Source organism: Rattus norvegicus, chromosome 10 (assembly GCF_021556685.1).
Source record: "Rattus norvegicus strain SHRSP/BbbUtx chromosome 10, alternate assembly SHRSP_T2T, whole genome shotgun sequence".
NCBI lineage: Eukaryota > Metazoa > Chordata > Mammalia > Rodentia > Muridae > Rattus > Rattus norvegicus.
In genome coordinates this window covers 25,659,011-25,677,754 of record NC_141543.1, presented here as the reverse complement: position 1 = coordinate 25,677,754, position 18,744 = coordinate 25,659,011, and the positions used below count along the sequence as shown (strand labels likewise).

General features: G+C 47.4%; 1 protein-coding gene and 1 non-coding gene across 2 annotated transcripts in view; both read right to left on the bottom strand.

Moving 5' to 3' along the window:
• Window positions 1–18,744, bottom strand: part of Slit3 (slit guidance ligand 3) — a 585,823-nt gene that overhangs the window by 480,449 nt on the left and 86,630 nt on the right.
• LOC120095445 (small nucleolar RNA SNORA17) lies at window positions 15,771–15,900 on the bottom strand. Its single transcript, XR_015632510.1, has one exon. It is a non-coding gene; the product is annotated as a small nucleolar RNA SNORA17 (small nucleolar RNA).

Here is an 18,744-nt window from a genome sequence, read left to right as displayed (position 1 = left end):
TCTTAGGGACTCACTAGTCAGCCCCTGTAACAGAAGAGCAAGCTAGATGGAAAGACCCTGTCCCTGAAAATGAAAAAAAAAAAAAAACAGCTTGCCAGTGGTGTTGCACACCTTTAATGCCAGACGCAGAGGCAGGTGGATCACTGAGTTTAAGGCCAACCTGACACAGAATGAGCTCCAGAACTCTGCCTCAAAAAATCCAATCAACTAACCAACTAAATAAAACAAAGCAAAACACACTAAACCACACACACACACACACACACACACACACACACACACACACACAGAGTTTTAAATAGGGTGTCCACTGTCATCATAGCAGGAAGCATGGCAGCATGCAGGCAGACGTGGTGCTGGAGATGAGGGTTCTGTATCTTGATCTGAAGGCAACCAGGAGTGACTGGCACTCGCAGGTAGCTAGGAGGAAGCTGCTCTCTTCTGTAAGGGGTGGAGCCTAAGCATAGGAAGAGACCTCCAAAGCCCGCCCTCATGGTCCTCCAACAAGGCCACACCTCCAACAGTACCACTCCCTATGGGTCAAGCATATGCAAACCACCATACACACAGACACACACATACATGCGTGCACACTCATGCATATGCACACACACAGAGCCAGGGAGATCAGTTTTAGGCGTTCACTTCAGTTTACCGAGGCCCTCAGATCTTCTCAGCGGCTTGTGTACCTCTCATCTCATAATGGGACCAAACACACTCGGCAGCTTCCTCCCTGAAGCCCTTCTGAGAAACTACCATGGTGCAGCTCGTCCTGCCCCACAGTGCAGCTCAGGCTGCTCCTTTCAGTGTGGGATGACGTTCTTTGCCTTGCTCCTATGGTGGCAGCTGTGGGGATATTAAGGGGCCAAGTCCATGAAATTTACCTAATGGCGGAGGAAGACGAGACATAGCGATGGAGAGGAGGTGCGGCATGAGAAGAGGGAAGAAGTGCGTACAGTCTGGATACTTTGGAATTTCTTTTACCCGACATGGGGAAGACGGTGAAGAGAGGAGGGTGGAGGGCAGGGGGCTGACTCAAATGTGCTAAGCTGTATCTGCCTGTGTTTGCATAAATAACCACAGACGCAGATCTGGGTTTCTGAGGTAAGACTCAGAGATCGAGTGGCATTTAAGGTTATGAATGTGGATTTAGTCTCCGTGGTACGGGATGATAGGAGGGCAGGAGACTGGGCATCCCTCAGAGACTGAATGATGAGAAAACTTGCCTCTGTGGGGTAGGAGGAAAAGCAAGTACAGCTGCGGGACAAGAGAGGAAGGACAGAAGGGGAAGACTGAGAGATAGAGGAGGGAGATACTTGTCTTTACAGTAAAGGGCTCATTGGAGACTTGAGATCAAAGCTTCATCCAGAGATAGGCATGCACTATTAGCTGGGATGATTAAAAAAAAAGATTCAGGAACTTCATTCATTCATTCATTCATTCATTCATTCTTGTGCTCATGACCTACGCTTCATATCCTGCGTGCAAAGATTACAAGTACACGGCAGCACAACTTGCTGGCGTGGGGGTCAAATGAGACTTCTCTATCAGTGAGTACATAAGGAAGGCAATGGCTCATGGTGGGGCCAAGTGTGGGCCATGTGGCAGTAGCAGGGCAGACAGAGGTCAGGGGACAGTAACAAGTAGGGGCTAAGGAACCTCTGGAAGTCTCTCCCAGCCACTTCTACTTTCCCAGAGCAATGAGAAAACCAGATTCTGAGCAGAGGGGAGGAGGGGAAGGAGGTGACAACTGAGAAGAAAAAGCTAGAAATACTCATGTAGGAAACACGGGGGTTGGGGAGGCAGCAGAGAATGGCCGCTTGGGATGAGCGATCGAATAACTGTGATCTGTCCACATATATTTTTTACTTGGCTCCATAAAGTCCCCTTTCTGAAAGAGTACCAACAGCAGCCAGCTGGATTCAGCCAGGGTTCAGGTTTTTTCATGTGAGGATGACGGAGGAAGGGGGGGGAGGGGTGTTGAAGGTGTTTTAAATGACAGCAACAGCCACGGAACCTGGGTTGGGTGAGGGAGAAGAGTGGGGAGGCCCATGGACAAGATAAGAGCCTCTGAATTATTTAGACTCCTGCAGCTTCCAGTCCAGGAAGTCTTGGTCAGAGTGTGAGGCAGGGGCTTCCGAGAGCTGTGGGTCATCTTAGTTCTGCCCCTCTGGCCTTTCTGAGCACAGGGTTTCTCCATCCACTCAGTGGTTGGCACGAGTGACTGCTAAGTTCGCTTTCCTCATCCTCAGTCTCAGATCTGGGTAGAGAGCACTTAGGTTCTAAGCCAAGCTTACAACTTAACCTCTCTCTGTCTTTGTCTCTTCCTTTGAAAAGGGGGGAGCATGGCACCTACTATCACATGTTAAATGCCATGAAAGCGGGCACTGTTTACGGAGCATATCAAGTTATTTCCAGCAGCTCCCGGTGCTGAATGAATCTCGCTAGCTGGCCAGTTGGTTAGCTGGCTGGTTGGTTTAATGATGTTTTCAAGGGCTGGAGAGATGGCTCACTCAGGAAAGGGCCTGGTGTGCAAGCATGAGGGGCGAATTTGGATTCCCAGAGCTCACATAAAAACTCAGCAAAGATGAGTCCATGTCTGGACTCTCAGTGTAAAGGAGATAAAGGGCTCACTGGCCAGCTATCCTCACCAAAGTGATGATTTCCAGGTTTAGTGAGAAACTCTGTCTAAAACACCAAGGTAGAAAGTGACTAAAGAAGACATCAGCCATCTGGCTTCTGCATGCATACACACGTGTGCACACTCCTGCCCAGGCATGTGTACAAACCCACATGAACTTGGACATACCTCGTTCACCTGACACACATAAAGAATACCAATGTCGCCTATCACACGAAGGAATATAACTTTGAAGTCTGAACGTGCTACAGAACATGTTCTGGGAACAATACTGCCCAAGTACCCCTGCACTGGCTTTTTGTCTTCTCACTGTGAAAACCAGAGTATTTTATTAGCAGCCCTCAAGACTCTGTCAACCAAGATCCCAGAGGGTCACGATCATGAGGTAGATAAAATATTTGACTGCATGCTGGCAATAGCATAGTAAGAGTCTGGCAATGAGGCTATGTTGTTAGAGCTCTGTAGTTAGGTGAGGTAAAGAGAAAACACCTTAAGAGAGATGGTAGAGTCAGGCAGGCTTCAATACCAGTTAAGATATTTTCAGGAAGAGGGTTCTAAACAACACAGTCAGAGATGAAAGAGAGAAAAGGCCTAACTTTTTGTGTGTGTGTGTGTGTGTGTGTGTGTGTGTGTGTCTGTATGTGTGTGAGTGTGTCTGTGAATGTGTAGGTGTCTGTGAGTGTGTGTGTGTCTGTGAATGTGTATACATCTCTGTGTGTCTGTGTGAATGTGTGTGTCTGTGCCTGAATTTCTATGTGTCTGTGTGTCTGTGTGAGTGTATGTGTGTGTCTGTGTGTGTCTGTGTGTTTGTGTGAATGTATGTGTGTGTGAGTGTGAGTCCATGAATCTTTATGCGTCTGTGAGTGTGTGTCTGTGTATGTGTATGTATCTGTGTGTGTCTATGTCTGAATTTGTATGTATCTGTGTGTCTGTGTGAATGTATGTGTGTGTGAGTGTGAGTGTATGTATCTGTGTGTGTCTATGTCTGAATTTGTATGTATCTGTGTGTCTGTGTGAATGTATGTGTGTGTGAGTGTGAGTGTATGTATCTGTGTGTGTCTGAGTGTCTGTGTGTGTGTCTGTGTGACTGTATGTATGTATGTATGTGTGGGAGTGTGTATGAGTGTGTGTGTCTGTGTCTGTGTGACTACGTGTGTCTTCGTGAGTGTGAGTATGTATGTATGTGTGTCTGTGAATGTGTACTGTCTCTGTGTGTATATGCAAATGTGTGTGTCTGTGTGAGTGTATATGTATGTGTGTGTCTGTAATTGTGTAAATGTGTGTGAATGTGTGTGTGTGTGTGTGTGTGTGTGTGTGTACACTGGGGGCAGGGAAGGGGGACTGAGAATACCTTGGACCTTGGCAGTGTTCCACAGAGGCTTGCTCTGTTAAGACATTCAGCATGCCATGAACAGTCTGTGGTTAATGTCAAGTCATTTCTACTACAAAATAGGAAGAAAACACTTTAGGCAGTTATGAGAATGTTTTTTTTCTACTTAAAAATCGCTCAAACAATGCAAGAAAGCTGGTTCTAAACATGAAGACATGTGTATGGGACACCACAGATTCCAAATTCTCTCTGGGTTACTCTAGGCCCTTTCTTGGAGTCTCAAACCTCCTCAACTCACACAGGTAGGAAACTGACAGATGTAAATTGAAAGAGAAATACTAGAGTTGGCTGATGTCAGAGAGGGCAGGTGCAACTCAGCACAAAATTTCTTAAAATGTACTGCTTCAAATGATCCTGTTTGAACCCACTGGCCTTTCCTTTTTGTTCTGAGTAAGTTCAAAGTAAGAAGGGGGGCGGGATGGGGTGCTGGGCAAAGTCCTGACAGCCAGAGATTCCAACACTCCTCGCTTGTGAATGACAAACTCCTCCTTCATTTTTGTTCCAAACACTCTTGCCGCAGAAGATCTGTTAATTATGGTGTAAGGCTCTGTGTTTAGCCAGGCATTTAGAGAGATAACTACAAACCTAGCAACAGGGGAAAATAAAGATCTTAAGCCCTCTAAGGCACGAGCCCAAGAATGCAGAGTAATTATCTGTGACCAAATCTCATCTATAACTAATTAGAGTTTTACTTTCTCGCAGCGTTTCCTCCCTGGTCTGCGTCCAAGAATTTTTCTTATTATTTTATTCCTAGAAAAGGGAAATACCTGGATATTATTAGAAGTATTGGATAGGAAGGGAACAGGGCAAGGAGAAAGGGGGCTTTTCTGATTGTCTTATTACTCTGAGGCAACTGGGTCTTTCTTAAATGACTCCCCCTTTCTGAGTGTTTTTCCAGCATGGAAAGGACTTCTCAACCCGCTGGCTATTGCATTTAAACAGTTTAAGAGCCCTGCTTGCCCCACTCACCCTGCTCACCCCCACCTCTGGTGAGCAGCTCCACATCCCAACCACGGCTTCAAGTTCCCATCCAAACTTGTTGGCATCCCAAACCGAATCCCAGATGTTCACTTAGTGAGAAATAAATGAATGGCCCAAGCTGTGGGCCATCAATGGTCTTCATAAATAGATTCCAGGTGTGCTGGCCTCAGGACCACGATCTCCGGCTCCCTTACAAACACCGCCACTACCACCACCACAACCACCACCAAAACCAATGCTGTCCAGAAAATAACCCAGCACCATCTCCAGGTGTAAATCACCTGTACAACAGGCACAGATGGCTGCCCCACTTAAATGACATATTTTCAGTTATGGACAGAAGTAAAGGGCTCTACACACACACACACACACACACACACACACACACAATTTATATGAATATATAATTTATTTATATAAATATGTATTTATACATACATATATACACATACATACATACATACACATACACACATGTATATTTGTCATCAGGGTTCAAAACCATGGTGTTTTTTGTTGGTCCTATAAGGGATTAAAATCCCTGACCTGCCTAACTGGCAGCCCTGTCCACTGGTCACTTTAGCTGCCTCTCGTGTTTTCCATTCTTTATCGTGCAAACATCTTTGTCCCCCATGTTGAAATCCTAACTTCCAAACATGAAGGCGTTAGGAGGAGGGGGATCTCTGACAGATGGTTCTTCATGAGGGTGGAGCGATGGTGAATAGCATTTGTGACCTTCTGGAAAACAGACCACAAGCACTACCTGCCCTTTCCTTGTTTAAGGACACAGCTGGATGTCGCCATCTATGAACAGAGAGCAGCAGGTCAACTAATCTGCTGCCTACCCTTTAGAATGATGGGAAATAACTTTCTCTCATTCCTAAGTCACTCAGACCATGGTACTGTGTTGCAATGGTCCACACAGACTAAGACACTATGCAACTCACTCTACTGGAAGTTTATCAAGCTCCTACTCCTCATCTATCAAACAGTGCAGGAAGTAAAAGAGGGGTGATGGCAAAACCTAGGCTTCCATTGAAACAGCACATCTCTGCCTCTCTGAAGGTTCAGCTCTCCCTCCCACGGGATTTGGGTGCAGAGAACTGTTTATCCGGTCTGTCGAAACAGCACATCTCAAGTCATCCAATTGCATACTAAAGAAGAAGCAGTGTTGGTTGAGCACCTATTCAGTGTCGTCCTCTGAGACACCAAATCCAGCAATATCGCTTTCTAAAGGGGCTGGCAGCTTGGTTAGAAAGGCAAACAGGTCGCCGAAGATTGAGGGTGCCTGTGACATGTGCTAAGAAGGAGATCCAGGGAAAGGAAGTTACACTGCCATACCCAACCTGTGGCCACAGGCCCCATCAAGCCAAAACAGGTATGAATGTGACCCAGAAAGGGAGGTGACAACTTCCTGTTGTCCAAAAGGACTGGGCACTCCTGCTTATTGACAGGCATTTTCTCTCCCTCAGGGAGGCAGATATAGGCCAGCCTAGAGCAGATTAAGAGTAGATACAGGCAGGTTTATTAGGAGGCAGCTTGCGGGTGGGTTCACCAATCTCACAGGTAGAGGTCGATGAAGTCACACAACCAGACTAAAGCAAAGGGGTTTTATAGAGCTTAGGGGAGGAGTGATGATGTGCCAGCCAGGAGCTGGGACGGTGCTCAGACACAATCAAAATCTGAGCCCCCAGGTGGGCACTCAAGGGTGGGTTGCCAGAAACATGGGGATGAGGAGTGATGATGTTAGCTCAGAGTTTTTCCTGTGCGGGCGGGGTTGGGGAAAGGAGGGCAGATGGGGTTTCCCAGCTTGTGCAGGGGATGAGCAGGGGTTCCAGTCTAACACATCTGGAAAGAGAAGAAGAGATAATCAAGGAATAGAAAATGGAGACATGTAGAAGTATGCGGTCAGAAACACCAAGACATAATGCTCTAGGAAGAACACCCTTTTTATATGACAGAGAGAGGAAGAGGAAGGATATTTATTAGCCTGAGGAGGAGGAGGAGTTTGGAGTACTTGTAACCCTGGATGGTAAGATCAAGAAATATGAATTACAAGTCAAGTTATAAAATCAGACAATGGCTTGTACTGTAAAAATAAAGAAAGAAGGAGGGGCTAACCAGAGGTGAAGGAATCTGTGAAGGAGCCAATTGTTGAAGGACAGGAAAGGAAAAAGGATAGAACCTTCCAGGCTCAGAGGATGGTGGGGACAAAGCTACAATCAAATGATTTTGATGATTACACACAGTGAGAGGCCAGCCATAAACAAAGGAGAGAGGAAGAGTGTGAGGGCCAACTTTGGTGGCTAACTTGACTCCATCTGGTATCAATTAAAACCTGAGGCGCTTGATTTGTATGTGAATGTTCTTCTTTGGATAGTGTGAGGTGGAGACTCTTCCTAAATCTAGGCCACACCTTCCAGTGGTAGCCCACATAAAAGGACACAGAACAAGGAAGTTTTGCTTTTTGCCTGCTTGCCCTTACTCTTAAAGGCAAGTCCATCTATCCGGTTGCCTGATTGTTGTAGACATTTTTAATAGCAATCCACGGTTTCTACCCTGCCTTTGATCACTCAGTTAATGCATAAAAAACACATAACCTTTATTATTTACAATAAGCCTTTAACAGCACAAGAGCTGGGCAGATATCTGTCCTGTATGTTATTAGAATCTAATTTCCTATTGATAACCCCGAGTTATTACTCAACTGTGTTTCATCTGGGCTGCTCTTAACTCCAATTGGCCTGACTCAGGGCCATGTTTTCTTGACTCCTAACCCATGGCTACCTTTGTTCCTTCTCACCTTCTCTCCTCCTCATGCTTCTCCTCTGAGCTCCCAGGCCTAGGAACTCTAAAACCTGCCTATGTCTTTTCTGCCCAGCTATTAGCTGTCAGCATCTTTAGTCACCAATCAGCAATAACTTGGGGGCAAGGTCACACAGTTCACTTGGGTCTATGGGCTGACTCTTTAATCTCTAGGGCAACCAGGTCTTGGGGGCCTACACTTAGCATTTGAATACACAGCAGAAGACCACACCTCAACACCTGACACCTTCTTCCACTGGTGTTCAAACCTCTTCTCCAATGTAGACTGAAGACCACCTGAGACAGGCAGCCTCATAAACTGAATGACTACTGGATTCTTGGCCTTTCCTTTAAGAAACAGCCATTGTTGGGCTATCCAGACCACTGCCTGTAAGCCACTCTAATAAAATTGTGTGCACATGTGTGTGTGTGTGTGTGTGTGTGTATGTGCGCGCGTGCGTGCACGTACATGCACGTGTATATGTGTGCACACATGTGTGTTTAAATATATATGTATATATATTCATTCTATCAGTTATATTTCTTTAAAGGACCCCGACTAAAACAAGAGGGAAGAAGATGAAAGACCAGAGTCCCAAAATGCAAGAGTTCAGAGGACAAGAAATGCAGTTAATGGCTGGCCACTGAAGCTTCCTGGCCACTGAAGCTTCCTAAATACACAAAGTGAGGTAAACAAGTCATAAGGTAAGAGGAATATTATTGGGATGTGCTGGGCAGCAGAGCAACCAAAAGTGAGAGTTTATAGAGATCAGGAAGGATATCGATGTGTGAATTGTGAGTTAGGATGTAAATCAAAGGGATCTGAGCTAAGAATGGATGCACAGAACATGAGTTCAGCCAGGATGTGGTGGGACACTAAACAAGCACATTGACACAGAACACTGATAGGAAGAAAGGGTGTGGTGGCAGGTGGGACCACTGTTTCAATATTCCTCCCAGTTCCTTTGTATAGAACTGTACAGTCAAGGTTTTCTTCTACATGTCTTTGCATACATTTCTCCTTGCCCTAGTGATGCTGACGTTGGTCATGTAATTTAATTTGGTCATTGGGAGATCAGTAGATGTGAGGTGAGCAGAGGTTTCCAATGTGTTTGTATAACTTGACTTGATCTCATCTCTTTGACATCAGAACACTTTCTCCTCTAGACCAATCTACAGCTTGAACCTACTAGGGCTATCCTGAACTTTGGGATCAGCTACACCCACCCAAACCGTGACCCAAATATGAGGGAAAAGAACACATAAGCCACTGAGGCTTGGTGGATACCTGGGTAGAAGGAAGAGCTGACCAATCTCACTATAGGAGAAGAATGGGGTGTGGAGGAGAGAGCTGCCTCATGACTTTCTCGTCTATTCTTATCTCCTTCACCTCATTTCTAACTAGTTGCTACAGCAACTGTCCCCACGTGAAACTCACCATCACTCTGTTTAAAATCCCCCCAAAGACTCTCAGTTCACTCAGAGTACGGATCCAAATTCTTACCAAGCGTCTCTCTGCGTTCTTCCCATCCCCCAACCCAGATTCCTCCAGAGTTCATCTCATCGTGCCTGCGCCTTCTCATAAGCTGTGCCTCTTCGTACCCTCCTCTGAGTATCTTCCCTGCTTTCTCTTGCAGGCCAACAACAGTCCTTCTTTTATTATAATAGGTGACAACTTCTCGTCATTCAGAAATCTGTTCAAATTTCCCTTTCTCCCAGAAACCTTCCTTTCCCACCCACTGGAACTACAGCTCCAGCCCTGTACCTTCTGATCCACTCCCTTGATTCACTGGCTACATATTTTACATATATCACATTCATATATATATATATATATATATATATATATATATATATATATATATATATATATGTCTGCCATGTACCACTTGGAGCAAACTGAGTGAGGTCATCAAGTCTGTCTCCTCATCACTTAAAGGGACAAAGCACAAACATCCAGCAAGTGCCAATGTGTGTCCTCCCAAAAGGGAGGAGACAGAGTATGTAGTTTGCTCCCCATGTCATGCCGGAGACAGTGGGTACCCAATGACTGGGCACAGGAAGGTATTCTGGGGGGCAGTGGTTCTAAAAGGCTACTGAGGAGCCTAGAAGGGATCAGGGGTACGAAGCAACAGAGAGTCTAGGAACCTCAAAGGAGGAAGGAGGAACAGTCTGGCTGGTCTGGGAAACAGGAAAGAGGTTCTTGACACCACAGAGTAGCAATGGAATCCAATAGGGGAAGGGAGCCAATTTCTATGGAAGCGAGGAGGGGGTGGGAATAAGAAGATGGGCTTAAGAGCCTACATATCACCCAACATTTAATAGGGAGTCCCTATGGTATTGAAGTTGTGGAAGGAGGGGCATGTGCAGCCAGGGTTTTCCTTCGGGCTACTCCACCCTGTATCCAGATGGGCATGGTCATTTCCTCCATCTTGAATCTGTTCTCCCACTTCCGCAGAAGGCTCTACTCTGTTCTGTGCCATTCCCCTGTGCCCCAGTGACAGGTGCTTGGAGCTTAGCCCCTTGCCATATCTTGAAACCATGGCTTTCTCCTCGTTCTGCTGCCGTGCCTGGTCCTGGCTGCTTCTGCATTGTGCAAACGGGCTCCTCTGGTCTCCTCACCTCCAGTCCTGCTCCTTAGCCTCCCACTCAACTGTAGACAGCTCCCTACAATCTAAACCTCCTCATGTTATTTTCCTAGTGAAAATCCTTCCGCAGCTCCCTCAAACCCTCCAATTTGCAAGTTCTATACCACATGTCCTCTGCTCTGAGCCCTGGTGAACACCACTCCCACTCATGCCTTATCATTTCTCTGAGTTTACAAATGCTCCTACGTCTGGAATATTTTTTTTTCTTCTCCCTTAATTCATTCACTTCTGTTCACCAGTTAGGTCTTGGTTGAAAAGACACCTTGTGTAAAATGGACACCACCCACTCTTCTCTGCTCTTGGTACGGGGTCATTAAAAAAAAGAAAAAAACTTGATTGCTATTGTATTCTGTTAGGAGAGCCAGACAGTAGTCACTTTAGGCTCGGCAAGCTCTATGCTGTCAGTCACGACTACTCGGCTCTGCCCAGGAAGCATGAAAGCAGCCATAGACAATATATAATTATGCGTGGCTGGGTTAGAATAAAACTTTATTTAAACAACAGGCAGCATGCTGGGTTTGTCTCCCAGGTTGCACTTTGCCACTTCCAGCTCGATGTCATCTCTGCGTATGGAGACTGCTTGTCCACCGATGACACCTGAGCAAGGGAGGAAGCTTGAGTGAATGTGAATTGACGAACGGCACGAACGCCTCGCCCCTCCTATTTAAGAACCCCCCAGGCTCCCATCCGTGTACAAGAAACCATCTTTTCTTGTTTTCTCATGACTACCTATTAAAAATATTAACCGTATTTATGGCGTACTGGTCTTAAAGGTGTTATAACCATCATCCTACTTCACTTTTAAAATGGATGGACGTGGAGTCTATGATATTAATTGAAGTCATATAATCAGAGAAAGGACACAAAACACATGCTGTATGTTCTCTCTTAAGTATGGAATCTAGCCAGTGTGGGGTGTGTGTGTGTGTGTGTGTGTGTGTGTGTGTGTGTGTACGTATATATAAACCAGCGGCTCTCAAGCTTCCTGATATTAGGACCCTTTAATACTCTTCCTCATGTTGTGGTAACCCCTCCCCCAGCCATAAAATTATTTCCGTTGCTACTTCACAACTGTAATTTTGCCACTGTTACGAATTATAATGTAAATATCTGTGTCTTCCCATGGCGTCCGGCCACCCGAAGTGGCCAGGACCCACAGGTTAAGAACATACACGTGGGTTCACGATAACATGAAGAGACGTCAATGAGAAAGGCTGAACATAAAAGGGGAAGGAATGAATGCAGGTGATGGACCTGAGTTATGAACGGGGAGAGGAAACACTGTTTCTCTAGTTCTAGCTAGTATCTAGTTCTAATTCTGCCATGGATTTTTTTCTGCGATGAATAAGTACAGAAAGTGTACCTGATGGGGAGAGTGTAAAATTCGATGTCACCCTCTGCAGCTTCTGACCCGGATGCTTGCTCTGTATAGAAGTTTGCCGCGTTGTACAGACTTTGGGTTAGGTTAACTTTGGTGTGTGGTAATTTTACCCATTTCCAGGGCTTTTTAATAATATAGTTTTTTAAAAGTCTGATCAAAATGAGGGGAAAGGAGCTACAAACTATTATTGTCCTTAACTTACACAGGAAGAAACCTCAGAGAGCTTCCTCACAGGTGGGCTTCATTCAGCCTTGCCTTTGAGCAGTGGTTTTCCACCTCTGGGTCTTGACCCCTTTGGCAAACCTCTATACCCGTCCCCCAAATATTTACATTAAGATCCATTAAGATCCATAGTAGTAGCAAAAATAGTTATGAAGTAGCAACAAAATAATTTTATGGTCGGAGGTCATCACAACATGAGAAACTACTGAAGGGCCACACCATCAGAAAGGTTGAAAGGCTTGCCCTGAGGCATTGCATGTGCTTGGAACTAGCTTCTTGGCTGGGCTGCTTCCCCAGAACTTCATGGTTAGCCTTTGCTGGCTTGGCCCATGAGCCAGAATCCCAGCCTAAGGTAGAACACGTGTGGAAATCTGCCTTCCCACCCATCTCCAGGGTGATGCTGCGGCCTCCGCCCACTGGGTTCATCTCTGCCTCGGTCCTGACTCACCCTCTGAGTTCCATTACACCACTCCTTCCTTCTCATTTCCACCCCGAAGCTGTACCCAGCTGCACAGGTGAGGTCCAGAGCCTGCTCCCCGGAGTTCATCTACTGAGGGGAATGGCCAGTTTTCCCACTCTCCTCAATCTCAAGACTCCAGGGCGAGCTCTTCTGCCTGCCATGAATGGCAAGAGATTTGGGGGGAGGGAGGGCGTCTCTCCCTTGGAGTGCCACTACCCAGCAGACAAGAGGCAGGACTGGCAGGGCTAGCTCACCTGCAACCCTTGTTACCATGGCCAGCTCTACTGGTGAGCATGCCCCGAGGGCATGAGAGCAGGAAAGCCAGCCCTCTAAGTAAGTTCTGATACCAGAAAGCTTCTTTCCGAAAGTCAGTCAACAATAGACTGTATCCAAAAGTTTCAAAGCGTGAGAAAAACCTGACAGACAGCAATGCTGTGAGAGAAGCAGTAGCCGGCTCAGCTGCCTTCCGACAGAGATTTAGCCAATTACAGAAAACACTTCCTTTGGCCCGAAAGCTGGCCATTGAATCAGCCTTGGGGTAGAGTAGGCTGTAACGCTAACCCCCAAAGGGCCGCTCTTCACTCCAAGGCCGGATTTCATCTTTAATTCGGAGATGGTTATCTGAGGTATGCTACTGAGAGGGTGGGAGGGCTCCCAACAAAAGCAGATCTCTCACTGAGGAGCTGGAGGTAGCTCTGGTCTGAACCTGTCCTTTTCCCTTTCTGTCACACGCCCTGTGCCTCTCAGCCTGAACTCCAAGCCCACTGCAGCTCACTGAGAAGGTCTAAGCCTGACTTACCACCGTGACTGAGTTCTGCTGGGTCAGGGGGGCGTGGCTTGGTCATTAGTAGCTTCTTAACGGTCTACATGTGTTGTGTTTCAGATAAAAGACTAAGAGTGTGAGACACCATCACCTGGGAGTCCAGCTACCAGCTGACGTGGAAACCATCCATGGAGACCCCAGGTTCAATCTGCAGTATGGCTACATAACTATTCTTCCCTAAAATAATATCTGGCTTTCATTCTTTAGTGACAACTCACTTGGACATGACTTTGAGTGGGGTTTTGTTGTTGTTGTTTGTTTGTTTTTTGGAGGGTTCTTTTGGGTGAGTCCAGGGTATAAGGGGAACTGGTGTGAGGACAAGCTCGTTGTAAATAAACAGGTATGTGTTTCTTTTTATTGAGAGACCATGGATCTCTGAGGAATGCACACTGCCCACCTGTAAGCAGGGGGAAGAGTTTCCGGAGAGGACACACAAAGCCAGGGGCAGTTCAGAGTGAGACTATTTGGCAAGTCCGGGCTCCAGCTCATGGCTGGGAGATTGGGGCATCAATATAGAGTTACTTGGAAAAATTCATGTTTTCCATGTACAACTGAATTTTACAGAGGTGCAGGAGAATAAGACACCAGACCATCACCACTACCGATGTGACAGCTGTCTGGAGAACCCAGGTACGTGTTCCCTGAAATCAGAGAGCATATAACCTTAAAAAAAAACCAACTTTTTATTTGTCCTTTGTGAGTTTCATATCATGCACCCAATCCCACTCATCTCCCTCTCCCCTCATATCCACTCTCTACCCTTGCAACCTTTTTTCCAGCAGAGAACTGAGAAAAAAAAAATCTCACTGTGGAAGCTTGTGGCACAGTGTATCCCACAGTATACTCTTTGGTCCATACTGTTTTTGTTTGTAAATGTTCATTGTGATGGCTTGTTAGTCTCATACGAGTCCTCAGGCTTCTGCTACTCTATCAACACTGGATCCTCACTGGGACGCCTCTCGGATATCCTGTGTCATGGAAACCCTGCAGTTTTGGATCTGTAGAACCGGCCCTTCATTTACTCTGGGCGTTCATTGATGGGGCAGATGTAGGGTTGGACCGATTCAAAGCCCTAGATCTGGGCCTGAGTTGTATCTGAGATGGCTAGCCTGCTTGCTGGCTTTCCTGTTCTCGTGCTTTTGGAGCAGGCTCACCAGCAACTCCCATCCCCACCCTGAAAGCTACGGCTGCTCTACCCTGCTGCCTGGGTGAGGTCCAGAGCCTGCTCCCCGGAGTTCCATCTACTGAGGGACATGGCCAGTTCTCCCACTCTCAGCAATCTTAGGATCCTAGGGTCGGCTCTTCCACCTGCCATGGAGGGTTGAGGTTTCCCTTTGGAGTGCCACTGCCCAGCAGATGCCCCCACCATCAGGGCCAGCTCTACTGCACTGCCCAGGTAACATGCAGATTCTGTGCTCCCAAATGTTTTAGTCATTCTCATGACTCTGTCAGGGCCTGCTCTCCTGCCTACCATTGGTAGCAAAGGCAAGAGGTAGGGGAGGGGATCTCTCCCTGACTTCCACCACCACAGGGCAGACAAGAGGCAGGACGGGCTCTCCCACACTCATGTCCTCATGATCAGCTCACCGGAAACTCCTGCAATGTGTGGGGCTCTGCTCTCCTAAGAAACAACTGGCTAGGGTTGGGGTCAGCCCACCTGTTCTCATGTCTCCAGGTCTAGCTCTCCCATGATGCCTAGGCGATGGGTGGGGCCAGTTCTGTACAGCCCTCAGACATCAACATGTCCCTGGGTGGCAGCCTAAACCAGTGACGCTCACCTGGCCTTTGGTGGTAACAGACCCCTGCCTGCTGCATGTCCATGAACCCAGAAACGACCCCCAGTGGCAGCACAGACCAGGATCCCACCATGGTCCCAGGAGCCATCACTGGCTACTCACATCAGTCCGTCCCTCATTGCCCTTGAGTCCCCAGTTCTGCCTCTCTTCATTGTGCCCACGTCCTTCTGTTTCTCTTTATTGTCCATTTCTCCACCCCTTACTTGCTCCTCTTAGTGGTGCCCAGGGTCTCTGAGAGTTTGGGGTTGTCTCGGAAGTGGTCTCAGGAGTGTTGAGTTTGTACATTATGGTGTGGAGCAGGGGGTCATATCAGACACCGTCTGCACATGCTCCCAGGCCTTCAAAGCACGGGACTAGTCATCTTAGGCTAGCCCCATGCTTGGGCCCCATGGTGCCTCTGGTGGTTGTCCCTGGCTTGTTCCTCACCCAGCCTGCCCAAGTGGCCGCTTGTCTGTCTCAGGCGTACTCTTGCTGGAGTCTGGGGTCCCAGGTAGGGTTCTTCTAGTCTCTGGCTTGCTCTCCATCTTGGGAGTCAGCCGGGCTCTGCCTAGTGCCAGACTAGTGGTGGTCTGGGCCCCCTGGAGCTGGACTGGTGGTCATCTCGGGCTTGCCTTTTTTCAGGAAGTGTTAGGTTACTAATCGCTCAGATGTTCACAGGTCAGAACACAGCACAGACATAACCTCGCTCCGTTCTGCCATCTACTGACACACATGTGACACAGCAGCCACACGAGCAATGCCTCCAAGGACAGGGCAGTATACCATTTTTCTCTAAGCAGCAACTACGCCCCAAACAGCCTCTGCTTGCTGAAGGCACTGTCCAAATTTACTAAATGAATGAACCCGTGAATGGAACACAGACTGCAGGGTAGGGCTGGCACCTACCTAAGGGCACAGTTCCATTCAGAATAAACTCAGAACATCACCCGCAGTCAGAACAAGGGGGAAGATTACCAGCTGAGCCACGGGGTAAAGGAGGATACCTGAAACAAAATAGCCATGATCCCTTACTGGAGATGGAAGGGGGCAGTGTTCCAGCGTCCCCGTTCTTCAGCAAAGCATTTTGTAAAGAAGTGAATCTTCAGCATGGTGTCTCATAGCCAAGCCTGCTCCAAGCCTACCTAGCACAGAGCAGAATGGGAAACGCTTTAGAAGGTTCAACAGCCAAGAAGGGGCAGAGGAGTGGTGTCACCACTGGACTGACTTGGAGGTCCATTTGTAAGCCGTGCTCCATTCCACCACAGGCCATTTGCATGTCCTCTGTGCTTACACCCTCATGCCTTTACGCAATGTTTTTAATGCCCGCATCACTACCTCAGGAAAGTTCTCCCCAACCAGCACTCCTACCACGTCAAATCAAACCCAGGATGGCTTTTGGCAGCTATGCCTTCCCACATGGTGCTAGTTACAACTGTTTTTTTCCATTCATTCCTTTGGACTCTTTGATCAACAACCCCCTGCCCTGTCCAATACACTGTGCACTGACCACATGTGGCTACTTAAATGAACTGAAATGAAATAAAATCTCTAATTCATCCCTTTGGCTACGCTGGCCACATCTTCAGTCCTCAATAGCTACACATGGTGAGCAGCAATTATACTGGACACCCCCCACCCCCTCCCAACTGCAGAAGGTTCTGTCAGATGGTGTTGCACTCAGTAAGGACAAAATGGACAGGTGAGGCGATCAGGAGCCTAATGGCTCCTGTGGTGAAGGAAGTTTTATTAATGTGAAGGAAACAATGTGAGTCAGCGCTACACGAGAGTCTCCTAGAACAGAATTGTCCTTGTATGTGAGACTTGTAATGGTTGAGTAGAAGAGGCAATATTTATGTTGGGCTTTGAAGACTGAATAGGAGTTTGGCAGCAGAGAAGTGCAGTGTTAAAAATAGAACAACCCCTGAGCAGAGCCATGGTTGCAGCAAAGAGCGCTGTCCCAGTTTCTCATTCATTGCTCTGACAGAATAATGTGGCAAAAAATAACTTTAAGAGACAATGTGTCCATTTGGCTTTCAAAACCAGGTTAAAAATCCATCCAGGGTGGAGGTCAAGGCAGGATCCTGAAACCAAATCTAGAGTCAAGAGCAGAGAGAGAATGAATGCTTACTGTCCAGCCTCCTTTCCTGTTCTTATACAGCCTAGGATCCAGTGCTAGGGAATGATGCCACCCACAGTGGGCCTTCCAACATCAAACAGTGTAATCAAGACAATCCATCCCCCTTAGATATGCCCTTAAGCCACCCTGATCTGAACAATCCTTCATTGAGAATCACTAACTCCCCAGGTGTGGACACTGTGTCCAATTGGCAAAACCAACCATCACAAGTGTCACTGAGGTGAATCAATATGTCACCATGAGTGCCATGTAAATGGACAGAAGGAGGACTTCGGATGGCAAGCTAAGGTAGCTAGGTTTAACTCACCTGCAACTTCAGGTAAGAATACTGTGCACCTGCTACTGGCCAGTGCTATGAAGCCCCACCTCCCACGTGTGACATCCCTGGGGTGTGACTCCTGCAATGATCCTCACATATATGTGAAAACACGGGTTTCTATGGGTCATGTGGGGTCGAGTGAGCTGAGTAAGCTACCACAAAGCCACAGAGCCGAGAAGTGGTAACACTGTGGTCAGTGACATGGAGCTCTGAAGGCAAACAGAACACAGTTGGCCTGGATCACCAGCCCTCAGCACAGGCTGGAGCTAATAAAAGGAGGCACGGAATTAGTGTTTGCTCTGAGGAAACGCCTTGAGCTGCAGAAGAGAAGGAAGAGAGGCAGCAGTGTGGAGGGTGAGGCTTAGCACATTACCAGACTGGAGTGACTCCAAGTTCAGAATGGAGCCCAAGTGTGCTCTGGGGTGACCTTGAACTGGTCTCGTCTGACCAACAGTCTTTTGCTCGATAGTAGTAAAGGCTTAAAGAAATAGGTGACTCTTATAACAGCTATCACATAAATACTAACAGGGGTTTCTTTTTTAAAAATATATTTTATGTATATGAGTACACTGTCTTCAGTTACCCAAGAGGGCATCAGACCCCATTACGGATGGTTGTGAGCCACCATGTGGTTGCTGGGAATTGAACACAGGACCCCTGGAAGAGCAGTCAGTGCTCTTAACCGCTGAGCCATGTCTGTCTCCGACGGAGGTTTCTAAGAGGCTCGTAGAAGTTGGCCTTTTTCTCCTGGTTTTGGGAGGTAAAGCTGACAGAGCTACTCTCGTCTGAGCCCTGTTAGGACTTGACATCAAAAGGAAAGCTGAAGCTAAGAGAGGGGCAAAGGTTCCTGGAAGGCTCTGGAAGGCGACTGCAAAGCTAAACGACACGGCAATCAAAGATGGGCAAAAGGTGGGCAATCAAAGAAAGGTTTGGGTGACACAAATAAGAATTCTCAGCCTGGAAGGCCAGCTGAGGGCGTGATGAGTAGAGAGGCAGAGCCACACCAGCGACGACTGCAGAGAAAGAGAGGGAGCTGAGCTACCCAAACCTCCAAAGCCAGACCAGCCACACCATGAGGTGCTCCCCTCACCCCAAACTACCAGAGGTTCAACTCTCCACCTACTGCAGAGCTCATGTGGCATGGCTACCAGGGGGCTGTTTA